At 46.3% G+C, this 14,419-nt stretch overlaps 1 protein-coding gene across 1 annotated transcript in view; it reads right to left on the bottom strand.

The window, feature by feature from the left end:
• Positions 1-14,419, bottom strand: part of CPM (carboxypeptidase M) — a 134,276-nt gene that overhangs the window by 109,244 nt on the left and 10,613 nt on the right. The gene's annotated exons all lie outside the window — the stretch shown is intronic.

Here is a 14,419-nt window from a genome sequence, read left to right as displayed (position 1 = left end):
GTTATTGCATTTTAAAGAAATGTTGCAGTGACTGAAAAACGTAATTTTGTTGTTTTGGAATTTTTTTCTCGACACGCCATGTACAAATCAGATCAATTGATTTTATTTTTTTATAGATTGAGCATTTCCGAAAATGGCGATACCAAACATGGGTATTTAATATTTTTTTAACGGTTTTATTTTCAATGGGGGGAAAGGGGAGTGGTTTGAATTTTTTTTTTTTTTACTTTTTTTTTTAATTTAATTTACTAGTTTCCCCAGGAGACTTTATCACTGCACAGTCTGAACGTCTGTGCATTTCTGTTGATCAGAGCAGCATCGCTCATCCCCTGTGAGTGCAGTTGCTCTGTCGGCTCTCACAGGAAATGAGCCATGGCAGTGTCAGAGATCATCAGTTGAACCCACACTGCCATGACAACACATTAGCGTCCTGTGAGTGCATCACAGGGCCACTGATGAAAGCAGGTGATGGCGCAATCCCAGCCACGGCCCTTTAAATCATGCTGTCAGTGTAATCTAGGGGGTTAACAGGCGCAGGTGGACCTCCGATCAGAACAGCAGATATGTGTGGAGAATACCGCAAACTCACGGTATTCCCGCCCGTGGTAACCGGAGAGAGGCGACCAAGCACGTACCAGTATGTCCTTGGTCATTAAGGGGCACCAATAACCAAGCAACTCCATTCAGATCAAGGAGAACACCAAACAAGTCAGAGACAAAGTTGTTGAGACGTACAAGTGACGGTTGGATTGTAAAAAAAATTCCAATCTCTGATGAACCCCTACAGCACCATTAAACATGCCAAGAGAGGGCTGCTAACCAAAACTGTCAGCCCAGGCAAGGAGAGCATTAATCAGAGTGGCAGTACAGAGACCAAAGGTAACCATGTACAGTAGGAGCTGCTGAGTTCCCAAGCAGAGACTGGACTATTTGTCCATACAACCACAATAAGCCATACACTCCATAAAGCTGGCCTTTATGGAAGAGTGGCCACAAAAAAACCCTTTACTTACAGCCAAGAATTGTAAGGCTCGTTTGGGAACAGCTCGTGGTTCTGGGTGCATATTGCACCTGACAGGTTCCCTTTAAAATAATGTAACAGTTTAATAAGGGATTCAATCAAAGGTTTGACTTAAAGGGGTGGTTCACCCATATTTTTTATTGTCTAGTTTGATATTATATTGTGAAACAATGTTTCTCTTAAATACCTTGTGTTGGCAATAGTGCCTGCGAGAGGCGCTATTGCAGACCGCTGTTCCCGCCTCCAGTGACGTCCCCGTCAAGAGCTGCACACGTCATATCCGTGCAGCCGGCTGCAGTCTTCCACACTCACTGAGCTGTGGGCGGTGTTTCACCGCTGTCACAGCTCATCTGCTCCCTGCTCCCCCTCCCTCCTCCCTCACAGCAGAACACTGCAAGCAAGAGATGCAACGCACTGTGCTGTGAGGGAGGAGGGAGGGGGAGCAGGGAGCAGGGAGCATATGGGCTCAGAATGCAGCCGGCTGCACGGATGTGACGTGTGCAGCACTTGACGGGGACGTCACTGGAGCGGGAACAGTAGTCTGCAATAGCGCCTCTCACAGGCACTATTGCCAACACAAGGTATTTGAGAGAAACATTGTTTCTCAATATAATATCGAACTAGACAATAAAAAATATGGGTGAACCACCCTTTTAATATGAAGAATGACCCACTAATATAGATAAAAGAAATTCTCTGTCACCTCACTAGTTTACTTGGTGTAATATACTGTGTTGATTTTAAACCAGTACAAGTTGAACTAACAAGTCAGCCCCTGTAGACTTATGTCCTATTAATAAAGCCACAGCCATATCTAATCATAAAAATCTCAAGGACGCTGTGGAAATAACAGACAACATATGGTGAGAATACAATTCTAATTATTATCTTATAGTAAGGGTTTCTTAGATTGAAAAATACAGAGGTAATGTGACGCCCCAGACTAGTCGGGTCATCCCAGGTAGTCACACACAACGCCACACCCCCCTCCCAGTTAGATGACAACAGCAAACTAAAAACCTTGTCACCACCCTCCAGGTTTGATGCCACACCAGAGGGGCTGGAGCCAGGCGGTTTGCTCCGCCCACCGAGAGGTTCACAGGCCTGGAGGCGGGAAAACAGTTAGTCTGAGTCTTAGTCAAGTGCAGAGTAGAGAGCAGTCAAGGTCACGGGCAGTCATGTGTCCGTGCCCTGATAAGAGACTACCAGGTGGTTGGGTCGGAGCGCAGTCGCCATTGGCAAGGAGGCAGATGGTGGTGGCCGCCTGCAGGAGACCGGGAAGACGACCGGTGGAACCGTAAGGGACCGGGACAGGGTAGAGGCCCACCGGGACCGAACCGGGGAGCCAACTGGATACCGGAGCACCAGGCAGGGTACTCAGACTCAGTACAAAGCCCTGAACCGACAGGGCCGAGTCGAGTCAACTGATTGCGGACTGGACTTTAGGACCTATCCCACACAAGTCCCGTTCAGACAAGAAAGCTGTGGAAAAAAAAGCGCATATAGGGTCTTACCCCAGTATATAAGGGGTGGGAGGAGGGTGAAACTACTTACCAGATATCGTTGTGAAAGTCACAACAACTGTAGTCGCATGTAGAATCTGATCAAAGGCTGCAGCCACCCGAAACGGCAGATAACAGAGAGCAAAAGAGAGGGGTGTTTGATACTGCGCCAAAAGATCACTGGAACAGATGTTTAGATTAATGTATCTTTATTTCATCCAGGTCTACGCGTTTCAGGAGCCACTTCCCCCTTCCTCAGGACCGTCAGGAAAGACAAACATCAAATCTGTCCTGGTGGACACCAGCATACAGATAAATAGACAAGATGACATCATGACACCACCCCTTCTTAAAAAAAAAGGGCGGGAAAAGACAGTGCAAAAAAAAAAAAAAAAACTGTCCAGGATGACGTGATAAATGCATCGTGTTATACCAGTCATGTTTTAACTTTATTTGTTGAAGATGCATTTATCACCCACAGTACGAGCACGGATCCGAGCGGCTCGGCGGTCGCAGCCGAGCCCGCGGAGCGGTACAGTATTCCTTTACTTGGGGAATATGTAAAGATGGAACATGAAATAATTAATATGATCTGTATCAAATTGTAAGATAATAGAACAGCTCTAGTGATTGATAATCACACCAACAAGTGTATTCAATAAATAGGTATATCTTTATGAAGTGATCAGTGGCGTAACTAGAGTTTGATGGTCCCTGATGCAAAAGTTTTACCTGGGCCCCCACCTGCCTATTGGTCAGATTTATGGGCCCTTGTATCTTCTAGATCCTGTAAAGGTATACTTGTTGACCCCCTAGAATGTAATAATGTCCCCCATCCTATACTAATGTCACACATCCTAGGCTCCATCCTAGTATAATGTCCTTCATCCTGGGCCCTTTCCAGTACTAATGTCCCCCATCCACTGCACCTTGCAGTAATAATATCCAGCATCCTGTGTCCCTTCCAGTAAGATTGTTCTCCATCCTGGGACTTTTCCAATAATAAGATGCAACATCTTGGGTTCTTTACTTGTATAATGTCCCCCATCCTGGGTCCCCTCCAATAATAATGTCCCCATCAAGGTATGATGTCCCCATCCTGGCCCCTTCCAGTATTATATATATATCCCTCATCCTATGACCTTTCCAGTAATAATGTCACCCTTCTTGATATAATATATCCAATCCTGGGCCTCTTGCAGTAGTGTCGTCTATCCTGGTATAATGTCCCCCATTCTGAGCCATTTCTTGGTATAATGTCCACCATCCTGGTGCAAATTCCCCATCCAGTCCCTTTCCACTAATAATGTCTCTCTTCTGGGATAATGTTCCCCGTTCTGCTGCTGGTCTCTAACATACTTTTAAAAAAAAAAAAAAATCTTCTCACCTTTCCCACCTCCCACGACATGCAGCATCCTCTTCTATAGCTGGTGCAGAGGTCAGCAGCTGACTTTGGAATGCCTACTGTGAGTAATGCATAATGTCAGTGCTATGTACTAACAGTGACTGGCAAACTGACATCAGCTGCCGGCCCATGATTGGACGGCGGTGGGTATTGCAGTGCAATTCATTCACCGAAATACATTTCAGCCAATGTGCGTCACTGGACACACATCTAGTTGATATAGGTGCTTGCATCCGTGGGACTCCCTTCCACACGGGCCTGATCATGGTCACATCGTCTTTTTTTATGCCCCTGGAAGTGACATAAAGGCTTTTCCCGTGCTAGGTAAAATACTACACAGAGAATGTAAATCGTACTTTGTATTATAAATAGGCACATTCCATATGTAATACATGTACTATAAAGCATACAGGTACCAACAGGTACCAACTGAGAATCCATATATGTGCAACTCTTATTCAAATGTCAGTGATTTTACATGGATCTTAGTGTAGATGTAAAGTTTCATTACTCCCTTACACTGCATGTAGTAGGTCTGCTGTACTGCATACTATACCACAGAGCAGGCGCCGAGCAGAGCATTCCCATTCCCTGTGCACACAGACTGATGTATTGATATTTCATCCAGCTGGCACTACGACAGCATGAGCACCAGAGAACACGTTGTGCGGGGAAATATAAGAACCAACACTAGGCGGTACTGGTAAGACGATAATTATAATTGCTGTCTCACCTTTTGCCTAATCCCGGTACCTACATGTTGTGATATCCCTTACATACACGGATCCTTGTGATTTTTAGGATTTCATGAGACTGTGACCTTATTAGTTGGAAACAAGTCTACAGTACAAGTTGTTAGTCCAGTATAAAATCAGTAGAATAATTGACATCATGTGAAGTAGAGGGGCGACAGTGTTTATTTTTAGGCTGGGTTCAGAAAAGTATATGAACATTTTCCAATTTTCAAACAGAAAACTCAGTGGATATTTATCTGTATTGTCATCCGTATGTCCATATTTTACATCTGTGTGAGATCCATGCAACATTCATGTGTCACAGATTTCAACATTTATTAATTTACTACACAGTTTCCTAGAATAATAATAGCAATGTATCTGAAAAATTGGATGTAATATGGATGTTCCCATAGCCTTGAATAAGTGAGTCTCATCCAATGTATACACTGTGTGCAGAATTATCAGGCAAATGAGTATTTTGATCACATGATACTTTTTATACATGTTGTCCTACTCCAAGCCGTATAGGCTTGAGAGCCAACATCAATTAAGTAAATCAGGTGATGTGTATCTCTGTAATGAGGAGAGGCTTGGTGTAATTACATCAACAACCTTATAAGGTTTGCTTAATTACCATGTTTCCCCGAAAGTAAGACCCTGTCTTACATTAATTTTACCCCAAAAAGTCCCACCCTGTCTTACTTTCGGGGGAGGTCTTACATTAGCCGAAAAAAAATGACAATTTCTTTTTAACCAATAAATTAACATTTATTAACATACCCCATAACAGTGCCGTATCCCACTGCACACAGCCCCATACCCCATAACAGTGCCGTATCCCACTGCACACAGCCCCATACCCCATAACAGTGCTGTATCCCACTGCACCACACAACCCCACACCCCATAACAGTGCAGTATCCCACTGCACACAGCCCCACACCCCATAACAGTGCCGTATCCCACTGCACACAGCCCCATACCCTATACAGTACATGTTTCCCTACTTGGTTTTTAAATGCTGGACGTTTTCCTCTGCGGTGCGGCTGTGGGTGCGGAAGGCCTGTGCTGCAGGGAACGCTGTGCCAATCAGCAGGGAAACAGCGGTGACGTGGGCCTGGGGCGGCCAATTACAGCCCGAGCTGCTGGGCCAATCAGCGCTCGAGCCGGGGGCCGGCGGTGACGTGGGGAGCAGGGGCGACCAATGAGCTGTTGAGCTGGGCGGATTGCGGGGTTAACACGGCGAGTTAACCCCATGAGCGCTGGACCCGCCCAGCTGCACCTGAGGACACCTCTGGAGCCTGGGGACCCAATGGGGGACAGCGGCGGCCCAAAGGTAAGGGCCTTACATTTCACAGCGGCCCCCCAACCCTGCCTTACATTCGGGGGAGGCCTTACATTGAAGGACCCCCCCGTAACCCCCACCCTGTCTTACTTTCGGGGGGGTCCTATTAGACAACTTCCTTTCCTTTGCCAAAATTGGTCAGAAGAGAGATTTGACGGGCTCTGAAAAGTCCAAAATTGTGAGATATCTTGCAGAGGGATGCAGCAGTCTTGAAATTGCCAAACATTTGAAGCGTGATCATCGAACAATCAAGTGTGACGCCCCTGCGGTAACCAGGTGTCACAAAAATAAGGTAACAACAAGATAACAGCTCGGGTCCTACATGACTGTGCCAGTCAGTACACACACACACACACACACACCAGGACATTTACACTCACTGTACCCGGCTGGGAGACTCACCTAGCCAGATGACAGGGCTGGGCACTGTTAGATGACAGGTAGCTAACCGGGGAGGAAGAGACCAGACCTGGGGGAGGATAAAGTGACCTGGGAAGTGTGGCTAGTCCATCGGAGAAACGAAGTGAAAGAGACAGGAGTTAGTTGGTAGGAGTGAGAGAGGAGAAAAAGGAAAGGTGTCAAGACAGACAACAGACTCTTGAGACACATTGAAAGTAGCAAAGAATCCGCAAAGACCTGAGTAGAAAGATCAGCCACTCAGAGGAGAAAAGTAGCTGGAGAGCGAGAGAGCAAGCTGCAAGGACAGAGGGATCCTGTGGGGTGGACATCCAGGGCTCACAGTACTTTGCACGCACGGGATGCAGATCCAAGAACAGACCAGAACTTAAAGCCATCTGTTAACTCTGCCATGCGGGTCGGTTTCCAGGACTCCTGTGCCACCACTAACGTCTGAGGCATCAGCAGCAAAGAGGGGACCGGGAGAAATTCCCTTAAATAGTCCAAGTTGCCTGCAGCAGGACCCAGACACCAGGAGAACCTCCAAGTGCTCCACGCCAGGGAGGACCCACATACACCAGAGTGCAAAGGTGGAGAGTGGCACCAGGTTGACTGGCACAGCCATCAGGGACATGGCGCACCTGGGATCCAGTATGTTCCCAGGGCGGGAAGCCAGTAAGTAAAGACAATCAAACTGCACTCTCTGTCAGGACTGCTTCATTGCGCTGCGCCTCCACGTTAACCCTTCACCTAACCCTGGGAAAAAGCCCTGCTCACGGAGGGCTCCACCATCCATGCCGCACCCATCCATCATCCCCAGCGCGAACCCACAGCGGCGGCCCTACTATCGCTGGCCGCAAACCGCGAGTGGTGTAGTCGGACTTTATTTTTATTTTCATTTAAAACTGTTCGACGGTGCCCCCAAGTCCGTGACCCCTCAAGCCACGGACTACCCGGATCCGAGCAGCTCAGCTGCCCCGGGGCGCGACACAAGCGTTTCATGGCAAATAGCCAACAGGGTCACAAGAAGCGTGTTGGGCAAAAAAGGCGCAAAATACCTGCCCATGAATTGAGGAAAATCAAGCGTGAAGCTGCCAAAAGGCCATTTGCCACCAGTTTGGCCATATTTCAGAGCTGCAACGTTACTGGAGTATCAAAAAGCACAAGGTGTGCCATACTCAGGGACATGGCCAAGGTAAGGAAGGCTGAAAAGCGACCACCTTTGAACAAGAAACATAAGATAAAAAGTCAAGACTGGGCCAAGAAATATCTTAAGACTGATTTTTCAAAGGTTTTATGGACTGATGAAATGAGAGTGACTCTTGATGGGCCAGATGGATGGGCCAGAGGCTGAATCAGTAAAGGGCAGAGAGCTCCACTCCGACTCAGACGCCAGCAAGGTAGAGGTGGGGTACTGGTATGGGCTGGTATCATCAAAGATGAACTTGTGGGACCTTTTCAGGTTGAGGATGAAGTGAAGCTCAACTCCCACCAGACCTACTGCCAGTTTCTGGAAGACAACTTCTTCAAGCAGTGGTACAGGAAGAAGTCAGTATCGTTCAAGAAAAACATGATTTTCATGCAGGACAATGTTCCATCACATGCATCCAACTACTCCACAGCATGGCTGGCCTGTAAAGGTCTAAAAGATGAAAAAATAATGACATGGCCCCCTTGTTTACCTGATCTGAACCACATAGAGAACCTGTGGTCCCTCATAAAATGTAATATCTACAGGGAGGGAAAACAGTACACCTCTCGGAACAGTGTCTGGAGGCTGTGGTGGCTGCTGCACGCAATGTTGATCGTAAACAGAAGAAGCAACTGACAGAATCTACGGATGGTAGGCTGTTGAGTGTCATCATAAAGAAAGGTGGCTATATTGGTCACTAATTTTTTGGGGTTTTGTTTTTGCATGTCAGAAATGTTTATTTCTAAATTTTGTGCAGTTATGTTAGTTTACCTGGTGAAAATAAACAAGTGAGATGGGAATATATTTGTTTTTTATTAAGTTGCCTAATAATTCTGCACAGTAATAGTTACCTGCACAAACAGATATCCTCCTAAGATAGCCAAATCTAAAATAAACCCACTCCAAGTTAAAAAATATTAAGCTTTGATATGTATGAGTCTGTTGGGTTGATTGAGAACATAGTTGTTGATCAATAATAAAAAAAAATCCTCTAAAATACAACTTGCCTAAAAATTCTGCACACTGTGTAGAACAGAGTAGTACATGCTGTGGTTGTTTTCACACAATGGGTCCATGTGAAAAATTGTCATCAGAGAAGACCCATTGAGTTACAATGGTCAGTGTGCTGTCCAATTTGTACTCAGACAGTACATGTCCATATAATATGCTCATCTGAATAAGCCTTTATCCATATTAGTGGGATTTTCTTGATATTAAGTCAGACTATAACCTTTTAATGAATCACTTATTGCACTGTGGAATTATTTTGAAAGAATATAACTTATTATTGAGTTGTTATACATTTTTCTTTCTCTACCTTAGAAATCTCTTCATGCTTATTGGGTAGTACACAGTTGTATAAATAACATATATTAAACACAGATCAGAGGGGATTTTAACAAAAATTAATTTCAAGCATCTTCCATATATCACAACATGCCGTCTTAAAATAAAGGAATGTCGACATCACAAAGGAAGCATCAGGGTCCCATCTATTAGATAAAGGACAGTGTGCTGACCAGCATATAAGTGTGCCACCCCGTGGCCCCGTTACCTTCAGGTCGTCTCAGGGTCTTCAGGGACGGCGCGTCCTGGGTCCTTCTTCTGGTCACAGGTAGGTTACTTCTATAGGATTCGTGACGCCACTCTCATTATTGCGGTCAGGGCGACCGCCACTGCAGTTTAAGGGGCACCTGGAGCTGATGTTTGGTGCAGTTAGGTGTGGTAGCCTCCCGAGAGTGAGGCTGGCCCCAGGGCCCAGTGTGGGTGTGTAGTACCACAGGTCGCAGAAGAACTCACACGCACAGCAGGAATGTGTTTCAGGGTTTTTACTCACGTCAGGTGGCAAGGGTGAGGGAACCCGGGCGATGCTGTGATGCACCAGGAGGGGAACCAGGCTCCTTCAGGCTGACTTAGGGGGTGGCTGCTGACTCGCCTTCCTAGCCCTCTTGTTTTTGTAGTGACCTAAACTTGAAGTCCTACGTGGTCCACCCAGGGAAGTTGCTTCCGCCTGTTCTCCCCTTTTTCGGCCCGTTTGCTTGTAGCCTGGACCAGCTCACTCCGGCTGCTTGCCTCTTGTGATCTATGGGCCCTCTCATTGCTACGTGGCTACGGACTCTGTGTTGGTGAGGTCACATAAAGTGCCCCCACCAGCAGGTTGAGCAGGTCAACAGAATGGGCCCCTGCTCTGGGGACCTGTAACCCCGTGCGGGCAGGGTCTACTGGCAGTCCCCGTACTCAGTCACCTCTCTGCACTCCGGCCTCAGGTGGTTTTCGGGCGGCATTACCAGGTAGCCCTTTTCTCCCCCGTCAGCAACCCCTGCACCTGCGGTGTCTGACTAGTGATAGCCTCCAGGTTTCCTCCTTGCGACTGCTCTCTCTCCCTGAGCTTCACTGACTGACTGGCTCACTACTCCCTCCCCTCTGTGCCTGCCTCCGCAACTTAGCAACCAGACTCTCTACCACACCCCTTTAATGGAGATGGAGGCCACGCCTCCTCCTGGATGCCCAGGGTAGTGATGGGCAGTCCGGCTCTTTTTGATGAGCCGGCTCATTCGGCTCGGCTCACCAAAAAGAATCGGCTCTTTCGGCTCAAAAAACGGCTCTTTTTTAAAAAAAACCCCTCTGCTACACCTTGTGATGATACAGAACCTCCCCTGTACATTGGGAACCTCATTCTACAGCCTTGTATGTATCTAGTGAAGCAGTAAAAACAGTTTTTAGCATTATTGTTTCCGTTTCCTCAGATTGTCAGCTCTTCTGGACAGGGCCCTCGCTCCTCTTTTATGTGGTGTTTTTGTACATGTCCTTTCTACATTAGTCAGTGCTCTGATATGTGTCGCTCCTACAAAAGATTATAATTCCTGAAAATAAAGGCGAGTTGCAATTACTGTGCTGCCTGTCACTATATGTGCAACACACACACTGTACATACTGAACACAAAGGACACACATACATACACACATTGTACACACATACTGTACATACTGAACACAAAGGACACACATTGTACACACACTGTACATACTGAACACAAAGGACACACATACATACACACATTGTACACACATTGTACACACACACTGTACATACTGAACACAAAGGACACACATACATACACACATACATACACACATTGTACACACACACTGTACATACTGAACACAAAGGACACACATACATACACACATACATACACACATTGTACACACATACTGTACATACTGAACACAAAGGACACACATACACACATTGTACACACATACTGTACGCACACCAAAATATGGAAGCATAGGATACTGAATAGCAAAATCAGTTTATTACAACACAACCTGGAACAGAAATGTTTAAATGCTAACATAGCATGGGTCCACCTTCTGCTGGTGGTGCACAGCACTACAAGTCCCAGCAAGTGGAACACAATATGGCAATGCAACACTAGTTACATACCAACTTTTTTAACAGTTAAGTGACAATAAATGTCATTGAGGTAGTATTGCACATAAAACAAATGTATAGAGGTTGTCCTGACTAACATTGATGGTCTGGCCTTACTATAGGTAATCAATGTGTGATGGCTGGAGGGCGGATGTGCGGTATCTAGCCGCTGTCACTACATACAAGACGGAGCACCTTCATAACGGCAAATCTGGCCAACATTAAGAAGAGCTGATCATCCGAGGTGTCGGGTGCGGCCCTACAGCAATCACACATTGATCAACTAAAGCAGAGGTGAGGACCTCCAGGTCTGGAGGGTGCAGGTCATGTGCTCAGGATTTCCTTATGGTACTGTCACACTGGTGGAGGATCGCCTCTGAACATGCCTGTAGTCCAGGCGAGGCAGGGAGCTATACTTTGTATGGCTTCCGTCATGTGTCAGAACACTATTGCTGCGTCACACGCGGCAATGTGTTCAGATCGCCTGCTCCTCATCGCCAGGTTTCCCAGCAGTGCTAGGCAACCTCCGAATTCAGGAGATGAGCGGTGGCAGCGGGAAATTGCCCTGTCACACGAGGCGACACACTGGCGATGTCATTGTAACTTGACCATGCCTACTAAGTTGCAGCAACATTGCCAGTGATACCTCCCTGTCTGACGGGGTCTTTAGTATTGCACAGTTGATAATTGAATCATCTACACTGTGTGTGGCACTCAAGACCTGAAGTTTCCCATCTCTGAATTAAAGTAAGGGCCCTGTCACACATGTCAATGTGGTGGGCAACGTCGCTGATGACCGTGTGACCCCGCCCACCGCATCAACGTCACGGGTGAGATGTCATATGTGACGATCTCACCTGCGACTTCTCCTGCAATGTCGCTGTGTGATGCCATAGCATCACACCAGTGTCTCCAGGAGCTATAGTGCAGCTCCTGAAGTCGCTGGTGTGAAGGTGTCACATGCAGCGATGTCGCTAGATTGCAGTTGCGTGGTTTTCGGTCCGGACCGAAAACTTCGCGACTGCGACCAGCGATAAATTGTGGGGCGATTTTGCAGGGTCACACGTGGCGATGCACTCACGATATCGCCGCAGTGACATCGCTGTGGCGATATCGTGAGTCACATTAGGCTGCGGGGAAACCAGGAGAGGTAAGTACAGATTTATTTTTTAATGAGTACACGCTCGCCAGAGGATTATGGGGGAGGAGGGGGGTGCATTATAGTCTATGGCGAGTTGTGAGGCTGCATTATGCTATGTGGAAGGCTGTGAGGCTGCATTATACCATATGGAGGGCTGTGAGGCAGTATTATACTATATGGAGGATAATGGGGGTGCATTATTATAATTGGATGACTATGGGGGACTATGGGATGCATTATAATATATAAATGACTATGAGGGTACATTGTGATATATGGAGGAATATGGGGATGCGTTATAATAATTGGATGACTATGGTGGTGGGAGGGGAAGACCATATATACCAGGATAAGGGACATATATACACGGGGCCCATACATATGATCTGACCAACATGTGTGCGCACGGAGTGACAGGTGGGGGAGTGCCCAGGTCTACATTTCACACTGGGGCTCACCAAACTCTAGTTACGCCACTGATAATTAGGAAGCGATACAAAAAAAAGTGTTTTATAGATGTGTGCAGATGTCAGATCTATTTACATCTAAAAATGCCAGGATTTGTTAACAGAAATAGAAAAAAAGTCTTAACTGCGAGAATTGTGACACCACAACGCCACAGACACATGCATATAGAGGTTAATGAATATGTTGTATGTAGTCACCAAACTAGTAAAAAAATATCAATTGTGGTCACAAAAAAAAAAAACACACACACACACACACACACACACACATACACAGTAGCTTCCACTAAACATTGAAGGAATGGAGACATGGCTATTATCAATGATTTTCTCTTTTTTATGCCAGGAGAAAACCTTACAGGGTTAAATGAACATGTCAGGGGTCCATTGTTATCAGCAAACAAGCTGAGCCCTCTCCTCCTACACATTACCATATGTGCCAGTCGAGGTCAGAAAACTTAACCCTAGCACATCATTCCCTGGTACTAAATTGTGCCCACTGAACTAAGGAAGAACCACTATGTGTGTATAGCTTTAAGTGTCAGCTCCTGCCCAGAGCTTGTGTTTACTTTACTCTTCTCCTTATCTCCTGCTTCCCCCTGAAGCAGAGAAAAAAAAAAAAAAAGCGGCTCTTTATGGCTCGTTCACTTTGATGATTCGGCTCATATCGTTCACTTCAAAGAGCCGGCTCAAAGAATCGGCTCGTTCGCGAACGACACATCACTAGCCCAGGGGTCCCTTCAAAGGTCAATGTGGGAGACCTGGCTACTATGTGCCTGCGTGTCCACAACCCGGTCAGCATTCTGGATTACCTGTGTTGTACTGCCCCAGCATGGGTGCAGTACTCAGTGGTGCCTGACCACGTCAGGGGCGCCACATAGGGATGGGATGCTACACTGCAATCAACAAGTACATAGGTGAGAGTAGTCTGCTATGCATTTATCATGAAAGTTGCATTAGTATTCATTACAAATTAAGGGTAATATTAATTGTCCAACAGTTGGGCAAAAAAAAAAAAGTCATTATCAGTAAAGACACATTCACAGGTAAGTTTTTCAAGGATAGTACTCGTTCCTATGCCACTCTATGTCAAGTAGATGTAAAATGTAAAATTATAAATACATGTCCTATATTGATCTGAGTGGTAGTGTTATGTGCACTAAAGTACACACGTGATAATGAAAATTAGGGTCTAACTTAAAACTACTGCACCTAACCCATCAATTTCTTGCACAGACTAGAGGTCCCAGCTGCACAGATCCCTACATAGACTGAAACACTACTAATTAGATGACTCAGATGACCACTCGGATCTTCACCTCCTAAGTGAACATCGAGGGCTCCATGTACTTCCTAAAAAATCTGGGGGAAGGTGCAGAGTAAAATATGGAAAACCAAAAGTTGTAATCTACCAGGAGAAACACAATACAAACAGGCTGAAGTTCCAAGCAGGGTCAACCTCAGCAATTTCAGTGTTTGCAGCGTTTTAGATATAGCGTGCTTTTGCTGCGTCCCAAATGCTGCATTGTACAGTACAAGCATAGTGGATGGGATTTCTAGAAATCCTGTGCCCACTGTGCTTGATTTTTCTGCAGCAAACACTGACCTGTGGTGCGGCTTTCCAAGCCTCAGCATGTCAATTATTTGCTGCGGATTCGCATGCGTCCTCCGTGGGGAGAACACAAACGAGAGACCACAGCGCACTGAACCCTGATCATGGGTACAAGCAGATGTGGTCTCCTGCGTTCTCCTGGGGAGGAGACTCGCGACGCTG

This window comes from Anomaloglossus baeobatrachus, chromosome 4 (assembly GCF_048569485.1).
Source record: "Anomaloglossus baeobatrachus isolate aAnoBae1 chromosome 4, aAnoBae1.hap1, whole genome shotgun sequence".
NCBI classification, from domain to species: domain Eukaryota; kingdom Metazoa; phylum Chordata; class Amphibia; order Anura; family Aromobatidae; genus Anomaloglossus; species Anomaloglossus baeobatrachus.
Note: the sequence above shows the minus strand (reverse complement) of the source record. Positions and strands in the feature narration are given on the sequence as shown.